We start from the raw sequence: 26,792 nt of genomic DNA, 5'->3' as shown, positions 1-26,792 counted from the left end.
TACTTTATATGTGGGACGCCTACCACAGCATGGCATGCCAAGTGGTGCCATGTCAGCACCCGGGATCTGAACTGGCGAACTCCAGGCCGCGAGAAGCGGAACATGCGAACTTAACTGCTGCGCCACCAGCCGGCCCAAAATTTATTTCCTTATAGTTCTGGAGCCTATATGTTCAAGATTAAGGTTAGTTTCTCCTGAGGTCTCTCTCCTTGACTTGCAGATGGCACCTTCTCACTGTGTCCTGACATGGTCTTTCCTTGTTATGTGTGCATGTTCTTCTTATAAGGACCCAGCAAGATTGGGTTAGGATCCACCCTAAAGATGTTGTTTTAACTTAATTACGTCTTTGAAGACCTTATCTCTGAATACAATCTGGTTACTTTCTATGAATACAATATGGTAACGAGAGACTTCAACACAAGAATTTTGGAAGGGCCCGCCCCATGCCGAGTGGTTAAGTTCGCTGGCTCTGCTGTGGCGGCCCAGGGTTTCTCTGGTTCGGATCCTGGGTGCGGAAATGGCACCGCTCATCAGGCCACATTGAGGTGGCGTCTTACATGCCACAACTAGAAGGACCCACAACTAAAATATACAACTATGTACTGGGAGGATCTGGGGAGAAAAAGCAGAAAAAAACACAAAGATTGGCAACAGTTGTTAGCTCAGGTGCCAATCTTTAAAAAAAAAAAAGAATTTTGGAGAAACACAATTGAGCCCATAACACCCTGCCTGCCTCAAATTCTCAGGCGAGGTGAGAACAACTCTAAAGGTTTTTGAGGCAGAGGGAAATGGTGATGTTTCCTCCTACTCCTGTGGCTTTACAATCCACAGATGAACTGAAAAAAATCTTCATGGAAAAGTAAAAATTTATCTGTATCTAAATATAGAATGTTAAATGACAGCTTGATGACATAGTTTGGCAACCCGTGGAAATCATAATTGAGTATCTGTTTAATGCACCATTTTCAGCAAACTCACCCACCAAGCTTGGCAAAGAGGCAAAACCTCCAGAGCTGGTGAGCTATTTACAGTTAATTCTGAGGGATGCCACTTCTAAGTTTATACAAGTTGTAGCTCGTGTTTTTTCATAAAAGCACTAGAGGTTTTCTAAATTTAATTGACAGTTTAGAAGATAAGTGCTAACTACAGAATGAAAGTTTTTCCCCTAAAAGTTCAATTATTTCTTCTGTCCCAAAGTTTTTGTATGTCTTATGCTGTCAAAAGTTAAGAAACACTGTATTTTTTTTAAAGTTTTTAAGCGCTTAGCACTAATTATAGTGAAAAAAATGAAATAAATTTAAAATCAAATCTATAATTATATAAGAATAAATTATGCTTTAAAATCTTCAACATATTGGATAATAATTGACATACATATGTGAATTAGCAAACCATGTTGCATGTAAGGCATTTTTAGAGTCTGAACCTTCTTACATAACTTTCTTTCCATCAAAATAGACACTCCTATATTGTGTGTGTGGTTTTTTTCAGATAGTTGTTATTAGAAAATAATCAGATAACGCCAATAAAGAAATGATTTATTGAAGTATTAATCACTGATTATGACATACTGATTTCTAAGACTCTTAGAAATGAAAAAATAACTTCACAAAAGTAATTCTTAATGGTGGAATTTCAAGTACTGTGGCATACTGGTAGAAACTATAACTTTGCTATCCTTCCTCTGTCAGTGACACTTGTCAAACTTCAAGTTTCCTATATTTCTGAATATTTATCTTCCTTACAAAGGGATACTGAAGTAGTAAAAATGGGTGTTATCAAATAAGTAGAAACTTATTTCAGCCATCTTAGAAGTAACTTCCTTAGCAGACTCCAAGGCAAAGAAGTAGCCTGCCAACAATGACCTGGGACTTTCAGGCCTTATAGAAGATATATTGGATGCAGGACATCTCCCAAGCTGCTGCACAGATGTTGAAATATTGGGTAATATACAACAATCCCCCACCCCATAAAAACCTTAAGTACATAGTCCAGATTGAAACCCAAAAAAGGAAATTCTCAGATGCTGTACACACAGAACAACTCAAATTAAGAATGCTGAGTTAGAGTTGATGCCAAAAGACTCAAAGGGAAATCAGGAACAAGTTATGGATTAATGGCTGGGGACTTTGATTACGTGGGGAAGGGAAACTAGACAGTGAGACCTTGGGAGCAGAAAGCTAGAACTAAGCTTCATGCATAAAGCTAGGGGTCAGGAAACTGTTCCACAAATGAAACAGGAACAAGAAATTCCTAGAATAACTAGAAGGAAGTTTGTTATATACCCATATGTGTTGAAATATAATCAACCACAAGAAATTAAAAACCTAAGCCTGCTCTGTTTAAAAACAGAGGTTAGAATTCCTGTGATAACAAGGTACTATATCCCCAACCTGAGAGATTAACATAAAAAATTTACCAAAGACCAGTGCAAATAGGCCTGCCACAGGGATGAAACCCATAAAAGATGAATTTATAGTAAAAAAAATTACACCTCTCTGAACAAATTACCATAAAAGTGAGCTGGCAAATAAATAGAGGATGTATATAGCTGTTGACAAAAATAATCCATAACCAATCTATAAATGAAAATTTGGGTGAGTTTATTCTGAGCTAAAATGTGAGGACCATGGCCCGCAGCCTTTCTTCCTGAAGGAAGAAGAAGAAAAGGGCACCAAAGAAGTTGGGTGTACAGAGTGGTTATATACCCCCAAAGAGGATGTTTCACATATGATTGAAATGTCCCTTTTACAATAGTAGTGAGACTGCTCTGTCAGCACAGCGATTGATGGATACAGCAGGTAGGTCTGCTGTCTCGGTGAACACAGCAGGGTGGCAGGTCTGTGGTCTCCAGCTGGGTGGTCAAAGGCGAGTGCAGCAATCAGTTCCTAGCCTAAGGAAAGATTCTTATCCTTAAGGAAATGCCAATGTTGGGGGGGGGGCGGGGGAGGTGGGGGAAGTTGCACCTTTATCTTAAGGGCATTTGTTCTTGCCATAGTAAATGTTTAAAGCAGATATACAATGTGTGCTCAACGGCCACTGTCAGGCCCTTTTGGAAAAAACAAAGTCAGGCCAAATTATGTTTACACCAAATGGCTTCCTCATGTACTCCAATATGTCCTATTGCTTGCCATTTCTATTTGTCATAGCACACTGGGAATGGAGATAATGGAACAATTTTAAAAGGACTTCAAATTATTTACGAAATTCAAGAAGAAAAGAAAGAAAACCATAAGACAAAAACAGGAAGATACAAAAAAGAATAGGAATATTTGAAAAATAAGCTAATAGAAATTCTAAAAATGAAAATAGAGTAATTACAATTTTTTAGAAGCTTAAAAGGGCAAATTTAACAATAACTTAATGTAGTTAGAGAGAATAAGTGAATTAGAAAAGAGATGCAAGAGAATCATGCAGTATCCTGCATATAAGAATACATAAATGAAAAATATGAAACAGAATTTAAGACATAGAAAAAAGAATGAAAAGGACTAAGAATTTTTAGAGAGAAGAGAGGACAAGAAATATTCAAAGTAATAATGAATCTGAATATTGTAGCATATAAGAAACATATACACCTCCAAGTTCAAGGATTTCATCAAGTTTTCAGCAGAAAGAATGAAAATCCACAAATAGACACATCATAGTAAAATATCAAAAGGCAATGATGTGACCTTTTGACAAATCAATGTCAAAAAAGAGAAAATCTTAAGTCACCAGAGAGAAAAGATATATTGCCTGCAAAGAAACAAAACGATAGCAGACTTCTCATCAACAATGATGATTGGCAGAAACAATGGGAAAAAAACCTTTATTAGGCTGATAGAAAATAATTGTCATCCCCCAATTTTTTTTTTTTTAAAGATTTTAATTTTTTTCCTTTTTTCTCCCCAAGGCCCCCTGGTACATAGCTGTATTATATTCTTTGTTGTGGGTCCTTCCAGTTGTGGCATGTGGGACACCACCTCAGAGTGGCTTGATGAGCAGTGCCATGTCCGCACCCAGGATTCGAAGCAATGAAACACTGGGCTGCCTGCAGCAGAGCACGGGAACTTAACCACTCGGCCACAGGGCCAGCCCCTGTCATCCTCAAATTTTATACACAACTAAATTGTCACTCAGGTGAAAGTGAAATAAAATAATTAGATAAACAGAGTCCGAAAGATTATACTATTTTCCCACTGAAAGAACTTCTCATGTTTTTCTTCAAGAAGCAAATTGAATCAAGGAACCAGTAGCTGGATGCAAAAATAAATGATGAACAAAGAAATAGGTAACATATTTTGGGAAATATAATTTAGTATTGACTGCTTAAAAATGTTTTAAGATACATTAATTTAGAGAGCTGTAAAAGCAGGGGAGCACTCCATTGTACACTCCCTAGAATGGCGAAAATGAAAGAGACGAATAATATCAAGTGTTGGCAAGGATACGGAGCAACTAGAACACTTAAACATTCCCGTAAGTAAGTAAATTAACACAATCACTTTGACAACTGAACTTGGGCAAACATTGTGACCCAGCAATTGTGTTCTGTTGGAATATATCCAACAGAACCGTGGACATATCTAACCAGGAGAAACGTACCAGAATATTCCCAGAAGCTCTATTTATAATATCCCCCCTGGAAACTACCCAAAAACTCCCATCAGGAGAATGAATAAATTATTCATATATTCACAAAATGGAATATTAAACAGCAATAAGAATGAACAAAATACAGCCACCATTCAACTAATCACATGAGCCTCACAAACATAATATTGAGTGAAAGAAAAAAGCTGTGTGTGAAAACGTAGCCCTGTGTGATTACATTTAGTGAAAGTATAAAATCAATTTATGATGTTAGAAGTTCAGATAGTAGTTACCTTTGCAGGAGGGAGTGCCTGAAAAGAGGATGTGAGGGGAACTTCTAAAGTGCTGGTGAGAGTCTACATCTCAGGCTAGAGGCTGATTACTTACAGGATGCATTCAGTTTGTGAAACTTCACAGAGCAACACACTAATGATATGTACTTTTCTGCTATCTAGTATGCTGTAATGAAAAACTTAAAGGACGGGGGCCCTTACAGATTACCTATTAATTAAAAATGGGGGAAAAAGACATTTACAATGGTGCTATCTGGAAAACATCACCCTAGCCAAGTGATCCAGCCTAGAATCATGAGTAATAGAACAACATGTTATTATGTTCTTTCTGATAAGAAATATGAAATGTCATCTATGTAGTCTTCTGGCCCAAAATGTTTAATCTAATCACAAGGGAAAATAATCAAATGCATCCAGACTCTCAGATAGTCTATAAGACAACTGTCTGGAACTCTTCAAAAATGTCAAGATTATGAAAGAAAATAAAAGGCAGGGACTGCTCCAGATTAAAGTAGACCAAAGAAATATGACAACAAAGTGCAGCACATGATCCTTGAAATGATGTTGGATTTAGGGGCTGGCCCCGTGGTGTAGTGGTTAAGCTTCCATGCTCTGCTTTGGCAGCCCAGGTTTGTGGGTTTGGCTCCTAAGTGTGGACATACGCCACTTGTCAGGTGTGCTGAGGTGGTGACCCACATGCAAAACAGAGGAAGATTGGCACAGATGTCACCTCGGGGCGAATATTCCTCACCAAAAAAAGAAAACAAAAAAGAAATGATGTTGGATTTAGAAAAGAAAAACTTTTAAGGGCTATTTTCAGAGCCACTGGAAAAATTGGAATATGGACTGGATATTGGATAATATTCTTGTATCAATATGAATTTCTTGGATGTGATAATGACATTGTGGTCATATGGAAGAATGTTGTTTTCTTAGGAAGCGCTTGCTGAAATATATAGGAATAATATGCCATGATGTCAGCAACATACTTGAGAGAGAGAGAGAAAGCAAAAGTAGAAAAATGTTAATTTCTGAACCTAAGTGAAGGGTATGTGGTGCTTCTTGTACTCATCATTCAACTTTTCTACTGGTTTGACATCTGTCAAAATAAAATGTTGGTGATGGAGCAAAGCAAGAAGATGCAATTATCATTTTATACAACCTGAACATGAAAGGTTGTAGGCATTGGAGGGAGCTTTGAGTTAAAGAATTCTAAAGTCCTTGTAGCATTTGGAATAGGATGTAAAGATACTGATAGATTTTAAACTTTGTTAGTTCAAGTAAATGTGTTTAAAAAACAATAAGGGTTAATGTGAAAATATAGGAACTAGAGTATATAACTGAGTATATAATATAATATAGTAGTATATACAACTATATAATAGTATAGAGTATATAATATATATATGCTATTATAGATAGTATAATGGGATTAATGTGAAATTGAAAAAACACATGAAACAATAAAGCATAAAATGTCTACAGTAAAAGTACATGTAAAAGAATCAATAGAACAAAATAGAATAACAAAAAATTTTTAAATCTGACAATGACTAAAGAATTCAAAGTAGTAGTTGCTTCTGGGGAGAAAAGAAACTAGGAAAATGCAACTGGGGATTGGAACAAAGTGTATTTAAAATTTATTAATAATATATATCAACGGTACACCCATCAAGATGGTAATTGATATAGCCTATGAATTAAATCACCAAAACCCAAACTATTTGTAGATAGATATTTATAAGCTGTTCATATATAGTTAAAGAACAACCAAACAGAAGAACACTTGAGAGCCTGAGCATCTGTGAATTATCACGAAGTGCACACGTGTCATTTTAAACGTGCCAGCAGGCCCTGGCCAAGCCTCAAGCCACTGCGAGCCCCCTTGGGGCTTCAAGCTCCTGATTGTTGAAATGGTAGCCAAGATAGTCAGCCTTTTAAAGCAATTATTCTCAACTTAGCCAAAAGAAAAGAGCTATTCTGCAGAATGATAAAATTTGAAGGAAAAATTTAATTATGAGCACATTAAAAAAGCTTGGCCCTCTTCTTACAAGAGAATCTTATTTTTGATCGCTCCCTCTGTAGTTCTCACTCTGAAAATATGGCTTGGAGCAAAATGCAAGTGTTAACATTCTCATACACTCCTTCTTTCTTTCTCATTTCACAGTCCTGACTTGTTCTCTTTCACTAATGGGTTGATGGTAGATAATCAGCTAATTAATTCTCCCAACGCACCTAATTTATAGCTCTATTCTAGTACTTTTATTGTTTGAATTATCTTATTAAAATTGTATTTTAAGTAGGCATAACTTTCAAAATTATTTAAGCTTCTAATTCACTGTCCTAGTATCCAATGTTGAGCACATTAGATGCTCAATAAGTATATAACGATTTGAACTTCTTTGATTTATTTCTTCTTGTCTCTGTTTATACTATATTATAAACACAAAATAGTAAGCCTCTTGAGGGCAGGGACATTGTCTTCTACATACTCTGCTTACGTGTTTTACTACTCTTTACTTTCTTACATATAGCAAATGCTTCATATTGCTTGAATGATTGTTTAGGTAGAAGAAAATATATAATTTTTTTCATTACCAAAGCAAAGCTCTCTCTCTATGACCCTTCAAAGAGTTCCAATGCTTGAAACCAGCACTTTTTTTTGCAAATGATCTGTTGTTTGTGCTCTTAGAATTAATAAACCTTTAATAAAAAGCTAATTTTCTAGCTATGCAAGATCAAATCACTGCAGTTAGCCATAATAGTGTTAGAACATGCTGTATGAAAACAAGTAGGTTGAATTCTCTGTCTCTCAGAAAATTCCTTAATTTTCAAGCAAGACAGAGACCTTGAAAATTTCTCTTCCATCATGCCTCAAAAAATGCATATTTTACAATGCATCCAAAATTAGGAGAACATTAATTAGAGATCAAGTCAAGAAAATGGAAATCACTATAACAAAAAGTGAAACTTTAATTATTACAACGCTTAAACAAACTTCATAAATCATGCAAATTTGTTGTAATCATAGCATCTTTGCAGGCAAAAATTTCAAACTGAAAAACAATCCAAAATCTTCACCAGGAGAATTTTCAAAGGGAGCAACAGTTTTGTGCAAACAACCAGCTCTCCTGGGTGGAGTCTGACGGTCCCATCCCTGAGGGTCGCCTGCTAATTGCTGAAGTCTCTGGGGGAGGTAACATAGCTGGCAGTGTCTTCAACCTGTAAAAACACCACCATCTAATGAGTGAAGAAAATGTGATTGCACAATAATAAAGTGGGGGGAAATGTGTTGTTCAGTGCTTCAGGAGTCTAAAGGGGTCAGTATATGTTTTTCTTTCACAAAACAGAGAAAAGCAGATTTTAAATTACTGGTGAAGTTGATATAAAAAATTAAAAACTACGTAGTTCCAAAAACTTTTCTTTCTCTTCAGCCAAAGTCTACTAACTATCTCAGAAAGCATCTGCAATTTGTGAGAAGAGAGAAAAATGATGATCATGCCTTTTTAACTCTTTTAGCTAACAGGCATGGTCAAAAAATAAGTTAGGGTTCGTTCTTTCTCTTTGGTCCTATGTTATGTATTACGTATACAAATACTACATGTCACGGCACATGAACTTCAGAGGGATTCTCAAATTGGTGGTACATTCACTGAAACTGAAATATTAAAGAGAAAATTGGTCCAGCTTATACATAGGAAATATTTCACATTGTTCAGCAGTCAGCCCAGAATCTGCAGTTTCCCAAATTCACTCTGCTATTTTCCCCTTTGGAGTCTTTTCTCATCATGTTCCTTTTGCCCAATGTCTAGGGCTAAATTCCTAATCAACTTTCACAGCCTAGCCCTTCCTTAGTCCTTCACTGAATGGCTCTCTCTTCCTTTGAATGCTGGATCTCTCTGATGGCCTGCCTCAGATGACACCTTGGGTTATTGCGATTCCGGAGATCTCTCTTTCCCCTTATTAGAATGTAAATGCCTTGTGCACAGGGATGGTGCTTTAGCTATGTGTAGAAGTCACCCTGGAAAACAGTACCCACTCAAAACAAAACAAATATTCATTATTTCATTCTGAATAATAAGAATTAGGCCAGAATCCATACTGAAATTTCTGAAATGTGGACTCTACAAAGCATTAGTTATACAAATATATGTCATCCATCTGACTCTCACCCTCGTCTAGGGAAGCAACCCTGTTCGCTCTTCTGTGTTATCTTCCTGATCCCTAGTATACTCTCAAGCTTTGCCTCAGTTGGTAGCCTTTGGGAAAGCAATATTGCACTTGGTAGTCCGAGAGCACCTAGCACAGTGTAACACATGTAGCTGACATGTAGCAGGTGTTGACGAGGACAGAGCAGTTAGAGATAATGTGGTGCTTTAGTTCCATGTACAAAAAGTCATGGTTTCTTAGAGAATTCTAGATTATTCAATTGCAAATTAAAAGATGTTACAGAAGACTTTTAATTGGGGATACTGAGAAAATATCCTTTTGTCTTCAAGAGACATTAATTTGCAACACACATTTTAATCACAATAGTAAACATGAATGTACCCAGGAAACAAAAGCCACAATTGACAGTGGTTATTTTCTGAAGGTGGGAACATGTACAAAGTGTCTCTCTGGGGATTAGTGGATGGGCTGTCAGGAAGAGTCAGTCTTCCCACGGGCTCTCTTAAACCTCCCTTTCTTCCATGCACTGTGACCTTTTTTAAGACTAAGCTCTGCTATAATGATTACTTGCTGATTTTCTCTCTCTCTAGTCAGTACTGAGAAGAGGTAAAAAGAAAATGAAGCTAAGAAAAGAGCCCTCAAAATGCTTCGATCAGACTTCCTAGTCTCTAATTCCCATATCTACAGTGTCTAGATCCCCCACACTCTATAACCCAACTCTGAAAGCAGTGTCCAGTTTGTAGCCTCCACCTCAGTGATGTGACCAGAACTTAAATGGAGCAAAGGCCCTGTTACCATGGTAACCAAGCTCAAACACACTGACTTCCTGGGTCTTTTCTAGTGAGGGTAATATCCCCTCCAAAGAGGCTGAACAATGCTAAATAGCAACTCCACAGGAAGCCACTGGTGTTCTCTTTAGGGAAATGTTTCCCACCTGAGCTCTGAATTTTTCAGACACTTCTGCCCATCACACGTACTTATGGTGAAACTTGGCAACGACCTAAGTCTTCAGTTACAGTACAACCCTACAGTGGTAAGTTAGATGGCCAAAGTCTTGTACCCGTAGAATACGTAATAACATGGGGGAAACACTCACTATATAATGCTAAATGAAGAGAGGGATGCAAAACCACATCACTGGTATGTTACCAATGCTATAAATATATATGAACATGCATAAAGAAAAAAAAAGCCTAGTAGAAATATACCAAAATGTTGGCAATAGTAATATATTAGTAGGATTCAAGGTGATTTATATTTCTTCCTTAAATTTTCTGCTTTTTAAATTTTTACAATAAATATGTGTTAACTTTTAAATCACAAAATGAAAATAATCATTGGTTTTTAAAATGATGCATTTAAATATGATCATGATAAGGAAATTATGGACAAAAGAAAAGTAACAAGGATCACTGCCCTGAGTTGCAGGGTAGCGCTCAAGAGACTGGGCTCTGGGATATGACTGTATGGCCTCATGGCCTTAGATTAACTTCTCTGAGCTTGTGTTTCCTTGCCAATTAAATGGGGATACTATATTTCATCAAATCTAAGATTCTATGGATCGTAAGATACGTACACCAGCATTTTATGTGCCAGAAAGGTTTTTTAAATGCTGCCAATACTCCATTTTAAGCCACATTCCTATTTCAGAAATGTGAAATAAACGTGTCAGAGAATCAATGAAATGCAGTAATATTTATACCTACTTCATAAGCTTTTGTGAGGATTGAATAAAATAATCTACACTGTAAAGTTCTTGGAAAAGTCTATGATATGTAATCAAAGCTTAACAAAGGTCAGCCATTAGGTCAGACTCACTTAAGATGGCTAAGTCAAACCCTGAGTGTGAGGGTAGAGACTCCGGTTTGAGAGGTCTGAGGATGGCATGTAGATTGACGTGGGAAAGATGGTGAAGGCGGCTGAGCGCTAGGGAGGGATGGCTGTAGTCACGAAGACCTGAAGCCCGAGTCCCTACCCTGGCTTGACCAGGTATGAGAGCCACGAGTAGAAAATAGAGTCATTCTTTTAGAAAGCAACATTACATAGGGTCCTAAAGCTTGAAATTCTCAAATAACTGGGTAATAAGTTAAACAGTGAGAGTTGAAGAGAGAAAAAGAGAAAGAGGAAGAAAGTTTGAGTTTGAGTGGCTAAAGTATTTCAGTCATCGAATTATCTCCTTCATCTCTAACATCTGTGGGGTAAACACAGGACACAGAGCCCTACAGCTTCATGGGTGTAGTGGAGAGGAGCTACAAGGAAAAAGCATGTTCACAGTCTCTTTTCTTTTTTTTTTTTTTTGAGGAAGATTAGCCCTGAGCTAGCATCTGCTGCCAATCCTCCTCTTCTTTGCTGAGGAAGACTGGTCCTGAGCTAACATCTGTGACCATTTCCTCTACTTTATATGTGGGACCCCTGCCACAGCGTGGCTTGCCAAGCAGTGCCATGTCTGCACCCTGGGATCTGAACCGGCAAACCCTGGGCCACCGAAGCAGAACGTGCAAACTTAACCGCTGCGCCACCGGGCTGGCCCCCACAGTCTCTTTTCTTAAAAACTTTCCAAACAAGTGAACAAAATAAAGGCACGCATGTAGGAATATTTGCAATTTACATGCCTATAATGGTACGCATAAATTGTAGTAGAACTAATTACAGATAAATGCAAAAATGGAGACATGCTAAAAATACATTTTTATCAAATTATTTCACATTTCCTGAGCTGCAACAAGGCTCTAGGAAATTAATGCTTTTCTTCAAGCACTTCTTATAAAAGCACCTATTGTGACTGAACATAAGGTATTCATAATTATCTTGGCTTAAGAGCAACAATAATGAAAGAGAAAGTTACTAAAAGCACTAAAAAGCAACATGTTTCATCATATTGGTCACTTAAAGGATAAATTTATTGTTTTTATTGACCCATAGATAAAGTGTTTACCAAACATTTACCATGTGAGCACTTAAGTTAGATGAGTGCAACAGTGGGGGCCAAAGCTACAGCCAGGAAATGAGCGAAAGAATGTTGACCAGACGGGAGAAATCTAGCAGAACGAATCAACCAGAACGCTGACCACCGAACATTTTCAAGTTTTGTATAGAACAAATCTTGTATAGAAACAAGGCCCAGCCTGGAAATGGTCCAGAAAAATGAAATCCTCTATGGTGCCAGGAATTGCACTGAGGTCAAACAAAGAGAAAAAGAAACTGTTGACAGAAAGATATTCCTTCCGTTTTTATGTGCTCTTAGCAGGCAAATCAGTTTTAGTGCGAAGAACGGCAGCTGTGGTGGGGTCTGTAATAAACTTCAAGCTCATGGTAAATTTTGAGACTCCAGAGAACAAAGCACATCATTTTGGAATATGTTAGCATTCAGGAAGAGCTAAGCCATTCAGATTTATCCTCCAAGTTCCCAAAGAGTACATTTTCTTCTTGTCGGGAGAAAGAGTCATCAAAGTACACCAGATGGAGTCAAAGGGAATAACTGATATTCAACATTTGGATATCATGGGTGTTGATTTTAAGATTGATTTTTTAAACTAGTATTTGTGCTTACCAATAATAATTATTGCTATTATTTTTGTTTTCGTTTTTAGGACAGAATCTTTCAGGTTTTCATAAAATGACAGACTTTGTCAAATTCTGGAGTGAAAGGGGCTTCACCCATCTTCCAGTCTCGCGTTATGCCATGTAACGCCCCTGAAGGAGGAAAGTCATGTGGAGGTCATGGAGGAGGGAGGTGTCTGCGGGTCATGCTGAGCTGCTTCTCAACATATGCTCACCCTCCTCCCTTGACTGCACTGACTTAGAACAAAAAGAGTTGTCCATCCTGGGTGTGGGTGACTTCCGCTTTCAGTTAGCAATAAAAGCCTTGTAGCGGGTCACTGCCCCAGTAGATAATCAGTGAGCATGTCTTCTTTGTATGGGCACTTTCAACTTTTGGATCAGAGGGCACAAGCTCATATTTCTACGGAGGCCAGGCAGGTTGTATAAATGAGCTCAGTGAAGTCAGGGTGAAAAAATTAATTGAGCAAGTGCATTGATGATTGTTGACTGACACTTGGCCTCAATGTAGGAGATAAAGGGAGTAAAGGAGGCTGTGGTAACTGTGAGAAGGCAGGCTCTATTTTAAAAGGGCAGCCACCATTTGGCTTCCCCTGAGAGCTCACTGAGGAATATAGGCTTAGTTGCCAACTCAATTTTCAACTGATGCTGGCTTCTCGGGCATGCAACCTGTGCAGTCACACCAGGCCAGCACTTAGAAGGGCCCACACTTGCTTTAATCCTCTACTGTCACTGTCATGAAATTCTTAATAATTTTTGAACAAAGGTGCCTGCACTTTCATTTTGCACTGGACTCCCAAAATGATGTAGCCAGTCCTGTTTTCGAGAGAAGTTGTGTATCCATAGTTTTCTTTAATACACTCTGATTTTTAAATATTGGAAATTAATTCAAATTTTAAAATGCAGTGAATGCTACACATTTGCAAGCTAGCTGGTTCAGGAGCTGGCAACAGATTTTAACCCTGTAGTTCGTCTCAGCGATTACCCTAGAATCTTAGAACTTGGAGCTGTGAGTTCTTCAATACAACCTGGCCCATCCCCTCATCCTCCAGATAAGGGAACAGTCACAAGGAATGAAAATAGAAGCACAGGCTGTCGTATATAACACCTGCTACACTGGGCCTTTTGGGAGCAACCTTCCCTGGACATACCTCCCATACACAAGGAATCCGAGTTTTATGGCATCTGTGAAGTGTCCACTTTCTGCTTCATCACTTTAATTTCTGCCAAGAAAGTTTCTTTCATCTTTTGGTGACTTATATTTTTTCCCAGTGATTGTAAACCATTGTTGCTTTAATTATGATTTACACAGTAATTTTGCAAGTAGTGTCTCTTGACGTAGCCAGACATCTGTACGTTTCTAGGGCCCGGTCTACACGGGAAGTACACTACCCGATCCTACTGAAGGGCTGCAGGCTTTATGTGGGCAGTTTCTTTCTTTCCTCCTTCCTTCATGCCACCAGCTTTGAAAACACTCTATGTGACATAAGACGAGGAAAAAAATAATGTGCACAAATGTATAATCATATTCTAGGATAACTTTTATTCTCCTTTATCATTAATACATTAGAAAAGTGTGCTTTCCTAGGTTATCAGGCATTACATGGGCTGGCTATTTTTATGAATTTTAATTTTGTGTTGGACCCAGCCCTAGTTTTTAAGAATTTGAAATAAGCAACATAAGCTGTCTTCAAGAGTCCCCCAGTTTATATTTCTTTGCCTTTCTACCCTTATTTCCGTATCTTTCTCCCTGCCTGGTTCTATGGCATCCTATGGCCTACGAGAACTCTGGCAAGCTGTTAGTTGTTGAATATCTGCTTTGGCAGATCCTGAGGCAGGCGATGATTCTATTTCTAATAGTGAAATTTTATACCTGAAGCCGCTAGTATAATCATTTCATTCCTATGTGTCTCAAAGTCTCATTTTCAAAGTAGATTAAACTTTTTAATGGAGTAGTAGGATTTACAGACAACTTAGTTGAAACATATTGTGATGGATAAGACAGGTGTTTCAGGAACAGATTTGAGAGACTACAAAGTAAAACGTCAAAAACAAACAACCTGTGCCTTGAATATAATGGAGCTCTAGTCCTGGCCAGATTAAGAGTTTGAGTTAATTTAAGCAGTTTTTCTTTGGGATCGGTACCCTGCCCCGTGAGGGTGTCTGCTTCTCCCCAGGTCACTCCGAGGGATCCAGTGGACCTTTGATGCCCAGTGCTAGACTGGATTTCCCTCTCACGGAGATAAAGGTCAGGGAGGAGAGACTGCGTGGCAGACAGTGAGATGTTTTGGACACACAGCAGGATGTCCATGGTGTGGCCGCTCTTTGTGCATTCATGGCGGCAGCCTGCCAGGCCGCTGGGCCAACAGTGCCTGTGTTTGCTCCTTTGTTATTTGGTACCATGTGGTGCCAGGAATACTCTGGCAGCTGATACTGTCAGCAGGTTCCCCTAAAACACCAAGTAGCCCTGGGTAGACAGGAGGAAATAATGTTTGCGGCCACATAGGGACTTGTGCCACCATTTTACAGGGCATTGGCTTTTGTTATTTGTTTATATTTTTAAACCAAAGGGCGCCACCCTTCTCTTTGTGATTCTTTGAAGACAGCAAGGTTCTACTGCTTTTCTCTGTTCTTAAGAAGGATCATGTCTGAAAGATAAATAACTGTAAGATAGTAAGAGGGAGCTGGACTTACTTGAAAAGGCCACATTGAAATAAAACAAGTGAATACCATGCTTCAAGCAAAGCAGGAAAGATGAAGCTTTCATTTTAAGAAATAGCTACTATCATCCAAAGAAATTATGTGACATGTGTAGGACTTCTTGGTGTATACAGTGTGTTATTCCTCAAGGACACATGCTGTTCACATGCAGACCATGAGAAAGACTGTGCTCGGGATCCGGCCACAATAAACAGACCTAAGTCACTGAGTACATGACCTGCAAACTCATCGTTACTTACATGTTTCAGCCTTGTTCTATTAGTGAGAAAATTGTAGTCCAAAATAAAAATACCCTGCGGGCATATCTGTGACAGACAATGACTTCTACTGGGGAGGTAATGGCTTGAGGTTGAAAGCAATTTCAACCAGCCACAGTTCAAATCCATCTCCATATTTACTTCAAAATATCAAGTCTATGGAATGGAGTTATTTTTCAGTCAAAACCTGGTCTATCAAAGGATACTATTTCTTTTTTCCTCTAGATTTCATTAAATGATCAGTTCTGAGAGAAGAAATGCTTCTGATCAAACAAGTGTAATCAAGTACTTAGGATGACTCACCCAATGTAAATCGTCCCCAAGGAAGAATGATATGCTTATACACTTCATATAGAAAAATCTTACTAACTTAGAACCCCATAAATTATTTAAAATATGAAAGTGAGCTGGGATATTTCATTTCATTCAAGCAGTCAAACACATTTTCATTTACTCAACACATTTGGATTAGTCCTGGAGACTGGAGCCATTCTGGAGAGGGTTGAAGGGGGAGTGGGAGATGACAGGTAGAAAGAGTGGGCAACTCTTTGAAGTTTAGTTGTGAAAGAAAATAGATGGGGATAGCTAGAAGGAGATGTGAGATGAAAAAGGTGGTTCATTTATTAATTTGTTTTTAAGAAAGGAAAGTCTTACGCATATTTATAGCTGTTAAGAATGATCCTAGAGAGGGATAGTTTGTAGGTATGGCAGAAGGCATGATCAGAAGAGAAAAGTCCCTGTGAAAGCAGGAGGAGATGAAACCCAGAGCATACAAGGGCAATGGGGAGGGATGAGCCACATGCAGATGGAGGGCACTTCTTCCATTGTGACCACAAGGTAAGGAGGAAAGGATGGATGCCAACCACGTTACTCTGTGGACTTCAGGGCCTGAATTTGAGGGAGCTCCCATCTGAATTGTTTACCTGGGTGAGTTTTGGTTTTTCTCTGTGTAGTAGGTGAGAAAGATCATCTGTGGAGAGAGAGAGGAGATTAATTAGTTTAGGAGATTTGTGAATAGCAATGAGAGCCTGACCTGGCCACTGTTGGAAATGAGAGCAAGCTGCAAGAGAGGCTCAGAAGAATTGCTGGGCGATTTTGAGAACTCAGTTAAGATTAGAAACTAAGACTATATAGTGTCATTAAAATGCAAGATTGTGAGGTTTTTCTTCCACAGAGCTCAGCAGCACCAATGTTGGTCCCAGAGGGACAGGGATCAAGGAAGCATGGGGGGTGGACACAGAAGAATGATGGAGGAAGAATGTGGAGGATGTTGAGAAGAGAGATGAAGTATAGGACAAGGAAACCACAGTGGATAAACTTGACTGAGCTCAGGGAGGTGGCATTTGAGATCATTTGTGCAACCCCCTTAATTAGCAAATAAGGAAACTGAGGCTTAGGGAGGTTTTGTTTAGCCACTGATTTTTCTGAAGACTATGTCATCAAACAAATCATTATAATTATTTCCCATTATCCTATATGAACTTTGTGATAAATGAGGATTTCATTGCTGAGCAAAACCTTTGTTTCCAATGGGTAAACAGAAACAGCAGTATGTAATAAAAGACAATAAAACTGTAATTCTCCACAATATTTTAAAATACAAAAATTATGCTAAGTCAAGAGGGACATATATGTGCTACAGATATTAACTGTACAAAGGGCTTCCATGTACCTCAATGTATCTAGGGAGTAAAATATACTTCCTTTGCATCTGAAATTAATATTCTAGCTACTTTCACTAGGATATAACTTCTGTAAAGACTGTAAAGTCTTTCCTATAACACTATCCCCAAAACCTCGAACAGGACCTTGATGAGTAGGCATTCAATGATGTTTTTGAATGAGTGAATACATTAAACAAGGCTAACTCTTCCCCTTGACCTCCTATAGGTCCTTAAAGTCAAAATTAGACTTATTTTGCACCCATTCTCTTCCCACACACACACCCACAAAGAATCTGATCTTTCTTTGTGTTATCCATTTCAGTTAAAGGTGTTTCCATTTACCTAGTCAACAAAGCAGAAAAACAGGAAAACATCAGTGATTCCTTCCTCATGCCCGTTTCTAGGATTAATCCTGTCAATCCTATCTTGGAAAGAGTTTGATCAATACTTTCCCCTTCTCAGCGTTTTCACAGTTCTGCTCTGTGCAAGCCTTCATCATTTCCCAACTTGATTGCTGCGTTGGTCCTATATTTAGGTTCCTTGACCAAAAGTTTTCCCCCATTGGTCCAGTGTTATTTCCCACTGCCCATCCACTTGCTAAAACTATGGCCCATTATTTTCTACAGAATAAATGTCCTTAGCATGGCCTTTAAGAGTTGTACAATCTAATCCCTTGCTATGCTTCGAGTTTTGTCTCTTTCCATTTTGCATTCTTGTCGCTCTTTTTTTATTTTTTGCCGCATTTTTGCCATTTTGCATATTTTCACAATTCTATGCCTTTTCTCATGCTGGGCTTCTGTTTAGAATACTTTTGCTTCCTAGCTCATCCAATAAAATCATAATTATTCCTCATATTTTTCCTCCATTATTAACTCATCGTCCAATGAGCTTCTTCACTTGAAATTCATATAGTGACTACTCAGTTACATTTTTGCTGCTGATGGCATTTCTCTAAAAAACAAAAAACCCTACTTTTAAAAGATGTGAAACAATATCAGTGACAGGAGATTAAGAGAAAATGAAAAATTTAAATTAATATTTAAACTCAGTATCATAATGGACATAAAATATAAACAAGATAATTGACTGTCCTCATAATTAGATTAAAATAAGTCAAAATAACTACAAATAGCCCTATCATTTTGCGCCTTTCTGGTTGGAAAAATATAAAAGTTTGATTTAAAAAACAGGGTAGGCTGGGAGATAGGCACTTTTAATCATCTCGTGAGAATGTAAGTTGGTAAGCTCTTTGTGAAAGGAAATTTAACATTCTTCAAATTTCTAAATGCAGGTATCAATTGATGTTTATAAGGTTGTTTCCTTTGTGGGCCTGTTTGTTTCTAACTTCTCAGTTGTCCCTATTTTTTTTCTCTCTTTAGAAATTGAGATTCAGACAGGAGTGGGATCCTAATGGGAATGGGTAGGTGCTTCAGTAAATAAATCTTGTCCACTTTGGTTGTGTGCCACGAATTTGTTTCTTCTGGCCGATGTGGTTCGTGTTTCTGAAAAAAATGAATAAAGGCCCATTAAGTGTTCAAGTGAACAAGCTATCCACAGCCAGAGGATTCAGCATGGCTGGTCAGGAAATGTGAAACAGGAATTGTCTTTAGGCAATACACATTAATACACATGTGTTGATCATATCTGAGAAGATTTGAAGGAAGTGGTGGGAGACTAACTATGCTCCTTTTGCAGTGTGCTTATCAGTGGCGGCAGCAAAGGGTAGCTTGGAGAGTAATGTTCCCTCATCCCACAAGCCACCCATGATAAAAACCTGAGCTAACTTAGAACAGTGTGCTTTCTATGCAAACACAGGCCTAGACCCTGCCTTGCATACACCCTTCCATCTGGGTTACTGGCCCCAAAGCCTCTTGTCCAGAAATTCTGGAGCCACCACTGAGGCTCATTAAGACCTGACTTTAAGATTTCTAACAACATCACTGGAGGGTCAAATCACGGGAAGTAACAAGAGGTGTTCTTTCAGCATTCTGAGGTTCAAAACCCATCTCTGCCACTTAGTAGGTCTAATCTCTTACCTAAACTCTGCCATTCACCTTGGCCAATCCTCTGTGCCTTGGTTTCCTCAAGTGCAAAATAAGGATGTTAATAAGAGTCTCTACCACATAGAATTCTTATGAGGTTCTCATGGGTTAATATATGTAAAGTGCTTACAACAGTACCTGACGTATAGAAAACACTGAATAAGTGTCAACTCTCATTATTATTTCAGAAACACTTAGTTCATTCTGGGAAGAAAGGTGGTATCTATTGTTTAAATTAGAATAACTCTAGTTATATAAATTTCACACGGAAGACAAAACATGCAATAGGAGCAATTTGCTACCAACCCTGAAATACAGACATCTATGTAAACGTTAGAAATATATGTCTACCTCTTATCTTGAAGTTAGTTGAAATTAGTGACTGTAGATTGCCTTATGTGCCCCAGTACTGTAGCCAGAATTTCCACCTACCATTTCTCCTCCACAGCATTCCTAGCCCAGCCACAGCCCTCAACTCACAGGGGCTGCATGCTGACTTTGTCTGGCTCATTGCTAGGGGCCCAGTCTGATCTAGGGTGATACCAAGAGGTCCAGCCAGCCCTGGCTCACCTCTGTTCTAGAGAATCTCTGAAAGATAGCTTCAGGAATCTCAGAATGTGGAAAAACCTGGCTTTCCTGGGATGTGGTGGTGATTTGGTTGGCTCTGAGAGAACCTTCCTCTCCTGCTTACTGGTACCTAAATTCCTTTAGTAGAAATTCATCCTCTCGGCCATATGCTTCTACAGCTGTAAAAATCAAAATGTCACCAAATGATTAATTTATACCTGACTTGGGTTAGAGACACCATAAGACCTGTGAGAGGTGGGAAGGGATACGAGGCGGAGGGAAAGGAGACAAACCTTCAACTTCTCAGTAATATATTTTCCTAAAGCCAGTCCTGTTTCCTAGACTGAAGCAAGTGTGACAGCTCAGAATTTTCTACGTTAAGAAAAATTCCTTGTTAAGAAGAATCTCTCAAGACAGTACTCAGAAAATCCAAATAAGACCCTTCAATCTTGAGTCAAAATAAAATCATTTAAATTCATCACCCTTGGACAGATTTCGGCACTTACTCAGATCAGGACCTGGAAAATAGTAAGAATAAAAGGAAAAAGGGGAGTTTGTCCCCTTTCTGATAGCATCTGCCAATTGACTGTGAATCAATAGTTTATGGCTTTAAGGCTGGTTGTAAAATAAAGGCCTTATGGATAACACAGTTTGCGATCAGTGCTGCCGCCTAGATCTGCCACTTTTGTGCATGTGGTTTCGTAATCATGTTTAATCCCTTTATCTTTGGCAGATATAGGGCCATGAGGAACATCACATGTAGTTGGGTAGGTTATAACATGAACAAGGATGCCCAGCTAAGGGGCAAATGTGGACAAATATCCAGCTACATTCTGCTAGCCTAGCTGAGCACCTTGACTCAGGAAAAGAGTCCCCCTACAGGAAATGGTACTATAAAAAAATTCTTTCAAAGGTACTCCAATGGCTAATGCACAAAGATTCATCTACCTCTTTGGGGCATCTTTTACTAATCCCCACAAAGGTGCTCCACGGGATGCAGCAACAACCTTGGTAGACATTTTTAGCTCCCCAGAATTCTGAACTCCATCCCTATGATGGGGGAATTCTCCATTGTATAGGTCTTCAAGAGAAGCAGAACCCACCATGTAAACCAGGCAGGCCAGATAACCTTCCAGCCTCCTTTGCAGCCAGGATGAAAGAATATGGCCCGTGAGATGCACATTTCCTGGAATGTGAATTGGGAGTTGGAGATGCACTGAAAAGGGCAGGGAGAATCCCTTAGGGCGGCAGGAAATTCCAGTTTCCAGAGGCAGAAGCAGAGGTAGCAGGAGCTGTAGGAAGCTTTCATCACGCAGTGCCACAGCGAAGGCTTTGCATGCTGGGTTGCCTCAGACTGTGGGCCAGTTCTGTCAGGGTTTGGTTCTTGTCCTGCCTGCTGCAAAATCTCCCATGTCTAGCGTGTTTCCCAATCTGATTCTCCAAGATTCTCAGCAGTAAATTCATTTTTTATTTAAATTGGTCTCAGTCATTTACAAATCAGAACCCTGAGCAGGGATTACGATAGGGAGTGCTGTGATGTTGGTATCTTTGACATTTAGAGTTAAAAATTATCCTAGAAAAGTTATCAGGCAGGACTCTTCACCGTCCTCCCACCACACGTAGAGGGCTTCCTCTGTCTTCTGGGCCAGTACTCACCTGGCTTTGGATCCAGTCCTCTCCCACCATCTCAGGAATCTTAGAATACCAACTATTTATTACTTTCTTGTATATGTAAAACATATGATACATATGTATATGTATCAACTAGATCCTTCCTGTCAACATCTGAATGTGACCACATGCTCCCAGCTAAGTACAATGATTTGTGATGAGCCCACATGTCTGTCTAGTTATTGCTCTGTCCCGACAGTTCACTAACTGGGGTGCCAGAGTACTGAGTGTTTCAAGAATGGGCTCGAGGTGTGCCATAAGATATCGAAGGTCAGAAATACTTATGGTAACAAATATTTGGTGAATTCACTTCTATAGATTCTCATGATTTCCCCCAGATTGTCTACCAGTGCCCTAAGTCTCTTGTCTGCTGTATCTATTCTATGGTTTAGCACATATATTTTTCAATAATTATAGTTTTGGGGGCCGGCCCGGTGGTGCAGCAGTTAAGTGCACGTGTTCTGCTTTGGCGACCTGGGGTTCACTGGTTCAAATCCCCAGTGGGGACATGGCGCAGCTTGGCAAGCCATGCTGTGGTAGACGTCCCACATATAAAGTAGCAGAAGATGGGCACAGATGTTAGCTCAGGGCCAATCTTCCTCAGAAAAAAGAGGAGGATTGGTGGTAGTTAGCTCAGGGCTAATCTTCCTCAAAAAAAAATAAAAATAAATAGTTATAGTTTTTATTTTCAAATTTTTACTTGGTTCTTTTTCTCCATAATGCCTTATTCTTGTCATATGATTTTCAAAATTATTTTTGAACATTAAAAACCTTTTCAGATTCCTCTATTATTACTAGTTCCAGGGTATGAGTTCTATTTGTTGTGTACGCCGACATCTTCTCTCTCATTGCAGTGAGTCAACTTCTGTAATCTTAGTCAGTGAGTTTATCTTCAGTGGAGATCGTTTCCGCTGAGCTCTTAATACTCACTTCCAAGATTGCCTCTCCTAGAACCCTTCATGTTTCATTATTTCTGAACCATCTGAACCATTTTGTACATTTTTTGGCTCATGGTTTCTGTATAATAACATAGACGTGAATCAGAACCATGCACCATACATGGCATGGATTTAGAATTCAAATTTCTCGAGAATGTCTTCTTTGCTACTCATTTCCTGAATTCTTATAATATCCCTGAGTTGGTGGATGCTGTATTTTTAGCCATTTACCCCAACTGAAAAGCCTCTTCCTAGCTCAAGCTTACATGCATGGGAAGGACAGCCCCATCCCAGCCCCTTAGTATGCACAAGGTCAGCAAAGTTTGACTCCTATTCTTAACTGACTGTTACAATTCCTGCTCCTAATGTTTATGTCTGCTCACAGTACCCCTGCAGGCTGCTTCATTCCCACTCCTGTTCAAGATTACTTACTTTGAATTCCCATTGCATTTTTAATACCCATGTATTTCATTTGCCTGCTTTGGAGATTTTTATGTATGTGTTTAGATCTATAATGTATTTTTCTATGTTACCGTATGACTTGAGTGGAAAGGATGTCTCCCCATCTCAATCCAATCTGTCATCTTGATCAACAGTCTGGATTGACATTGTTAGCAAACTTAGGAGGTAATTCTTATAGACACTAAAGTTTGGAAATGACACATGAAAGTTTGAACATCAGTGCATAATGGAATTTAATACTTTCTTTTTCACCACTCCTCTCCACTCACAAACACACAGCCAATCACTCAAATTCAATTTACTTCCTAAATATTCTTGTCTTCCCACTACTCGCCTATTCATTTGGACTATTGAAATGATTTCACAACTGAAATCCCTGTATCTAGACTTTCTCCCTTAAAAATCTAGCCACCTCCTACCATCAGGGTGATGTATCTATACCATGCATTTGTCCAAGCCTAAAATTCTTCCATTATCTACAAAATAAAGCCCAAACTTCCTAGTACTATTTGAAAGATCCTCCATGATCCAGCCTTTATCTTTCCTTTTTATCTTGATGTTTTGAACTTAACCTCATGAGGTTTCCTACACAGGCAGTGTTTATGAACCTCAGTTTTGTGCATACTAGAAGGACCTTGTCCTTGTATCTCTTTCTTCCTAACCTATCTACTCCTGTTCATGTTTCAAAACTCAGTTCAGGCATTATCTCCTTTAGGAAACCTTCTTTGGCCTTCCAGGCAGGCCTTAGGGCCCCTCCTCTGTGCTCTTAGAGGACTCTAGATATACTCCGTCACAAAACATTATGTTGAAAGTTTATTATATGTCTGTCTCTCTCACAGACAAGAGCTTCCAAAGAAGAGCTTATATTTTGTATTCCCAGCATCTGGCTTAGAGGATAGCACATAGTAGTAATGTTTGTCGAACTCAAATAAATTGTTAAGAATCTCAGAAAACCAGCTCTTTCTAATGAGCTGGATTCTCTCTTAAAATTTTACCTGCTTTGGAACATGTAACCTGGTCAGAAAAACATGTCCTCAAAAGTCTTAAACTAAAAAGCTTTTCAGTAGATTATGCTCTTGGAAAATTGGGATCTGTCCAGGAGAAACAGTCAACTCTTGCTGATATGCTCACTTGGCTCTCCCAGGGTGATAGAAATACTGCTTCTAGGATAACTCCTTGTCTAACTTACAGATTTTTCCCCATAGAAGATAGTAATAACAGTTTCACTGAAACACAATGAGACTGAGAAAAGTAATAGAGAAGCAATTAGTTACAATATTGTCACTCATTAAGACTGGAGCGCACAGTGTGACCCCAGTTTCAGAGAAAAAAATAAACAGAATCAATACAAGTGATCGAAGACTGGCTAGTAACTATACTCTACTTTAAACCTTTTCAGACAACTTAAGATTCCTCCTTCTCATATTTGGAATACCTTGGAGTACTTTGAGGTCCCATAAGATTTTTTCTCCTGTAACGAACAAAAATTAGGCTAGCCAGCAAAGATCTTTGAGATGTTTTATGCCACAAAAATGATGTTTCTTTTTCTTTTCTACTGTGTGTGTCCATGTGTGTGCAGGTATGTATGTGTGTTCGGTACATTCAGGGATTATCAAGGGATTTAAAGCATTTAAGAAGCATGAGTTACTTTTTTTTTTTAAACATCTTGAGTTACTCTTAAACAAGAAAAAAACATACAATTTTAAAGCTAAAAAAAAAAAAAGGAGATTTACTTGAGGTATCCTTCTTATTGTCTCTGTTCCCCACCTCACTTTGAATATTTGAGGCTCAAAGTATTTAATCAGGATGAGTTAATTCATCCATGTGTAAATCCTGAGGTGGTTTTAAAACTTCCATTTGTCATTAGAGAAAGTGAACATCCAGGCACTTGCCTCAGATTACTGTGTTGTTGACAGAGTTGGGAACAGGACTTGGAATTTTCCTGCTAGATTTCTTTGAAGCTTTGAAAGTCGTTGAAATAACTTTGAACAATGCAATGAGTGTGAAAGCAGGTATGGGAATTTTCCTTAGCTGTTCTGACCTGCACAGTTTTGCAAAGGAGTTGTGGGTGGGAAATAAGAATGAGAGGGACCAAGGTGTTTTTCTCCAAGTCAGAGAGGGAGAGTGAGCGCTGGAGCTTGGCATGGCTTCGCAGTTTGGTGCTGTCATTACTATCTTTTCATATTTACCCTAAGAAAGGAAGCTGAAGTACTCAGCAAATTCCTTCACTGTTCCGCCATACTGTAGTATGATTTCCTGAGATTCCTTTCCTCTGACTGATTCCTTTCTTTTGATAGTTGAAATTGGCCACCTACAGAAAAATAGCAGAGATGTTACACAGACCAAGCCTCACGGAAACCTCCCCCATTTGCAAGTTTCTGGAGTTGCTACTGTTCTTACTTCCCAAACTCACACTCATGCCTGCGTAAGTGCCCTGAGGTATACAAGTACACACCCGTCCAGAGGGCACTCCTACTGCCTTTGTGGCCAGCACCTGGTGGTTGTCCATAGGTAGTCCTTCAGTTGACCTTTACAGATGTGCACATCAGAACCAACCAGAAAGCTAAAAAATCAGATTACCAGCCATACCCAAACTCTGACCAGATAGGACTGAAGAGAAGCTTGAACTGATGTGTTTTTAGAAAGCTCCTCAGATGGACCTAATGTGTAAATGTCAAAAACTATAGAACAGGAGAGGAAGACTTCACAGCCCTCTTTTGAAAGGGCAGATGAGAGAGAGAGGCTCATCACTGAATTAGCTTGCCTGACAATCGTCTTCTCCTATGTGTTTCTTTTCTAACAACCACTGGATATTGACCAAAATTTACCTGTTTCTTAGGCTATTGTACTCTTGAGTTATGTCTGTTTGATGACTCCAGGCCTGTTTGTCTGTCAGTGGGGTTTTGCATTTCCTAATAAAAGAATTGTATGTCATATTGTCAGTAATATAGACCTTTCTTTTATCAAAAAGAACAAAAAAAAGGAAAGCCCTGTGTCAGACATAAAAGGAAAGCCTAATTTACATATCTGTTATATAAATTAACTTACGAAAACCATTTAATAAGATCTGAAATGGCTTCTAAATGTCTTCCCACTTTGGGACCAATGTTACTTGGTTGACAACAAAAACAAAAAGTTTCCTAAAAAACATTTTTGGGAAAAGAAAACGCAATCTGTAATTAAAACATGAGAAGTTTCAGTTCATCTAGGAAAGGCAAGTATTGTAATTATTGTACTAGTATGATTGCTATTTCAAGAAATGTCTTCCACACAATAGCCAAGAAGTGGAAGCAATGCATGTGTCCATCAGTGGATGAATGAAAACAAAATGTGGCATATACAAACAAAGGAATATCATTCAGCTTAAAAAGGAAGGAAATTCTGATACGTGCTACAACATGGATGAACCTTGAGGACATTATGCTAAGTGAAATAAGCCAATCAAAAAAAGACAAACACTGTATAATTCCACTTACATAAGGTATTAGAGTAGTCAAATTCATAGAAACAGAAAGTAGATTTGTGGGTGCCAGAGGCTGAAAGGAAGGGGAAATGGTGTATTGCTGTTTAGTGGGTAAAGAGTCTCAGTTTTGCAAGATAAAAAAGGTCTAGAGATTGGTTGTACAGCAATGTGCATATACTTAACACTACTGAACCGTACTCTTACAAATAGTTATGATGGTACATTTTATGTCATGTGTTTTTTTACCACAATTAAAAAAGAAAAACAAAAATGTCTTCCAGTTGAAAGGCCAAGTGCCTTTGTGACTCAATAATCAATACTGTCAGTTTAGATAAGGCACTACAGAATTGAAATCAGAGCAAGCAGAAGTCAGTTTTGACTTTGACCCATGATATTTGAACAAAATTAGGG

General features: G+C 38.7%; 1 long non-coding RNA gene across 1 annotated transcript in view; it reads right to left on the bottom strand.

The window, feature by feature from the left end:
* Nucleotides 1-6,568: 6,568 nt before the first annotated feature.
* Nucleotides 6,569-26,792, bottom strand: part of LOC123290208 (uncharacterized) — a 35,702-nt gene continuing 15,478 nt past the window's right edge. Inside the window, exons 2-3 of the long non-coding RNA XR_011505856.1 lie at nucleotides 16,498-16,544; nucleotides 6,569-8,090 (exon numbers count right to left, since the gene is read on the bottom strand). This is a non-coding gene — a long non-coding RNA (uncharacterized lncRNA). The remainder of the gene's footprint in view (nucleotides 8,091-16,497; nucleotides 16,545-26,792) is intronic.

Source organism: Equus asinus, chromosome 9, assembly GCF_041296235.1.
Source record: "Equus asinus isolate D_3611 breed Donkey chromosome 9, EquAss-T2T_v2, whole genome shotgun sequence".
NCBI lineage: Eukaryota > Metazoa > Chordata > Mammalia > Perissodactyla > Equidae > Equus > Equus asinus.
The sequence above is the reverse complement of the archived record's forward strand: the minus strand, read 5'-3'. Positions and strand labels throughout refer to the sequence as shown.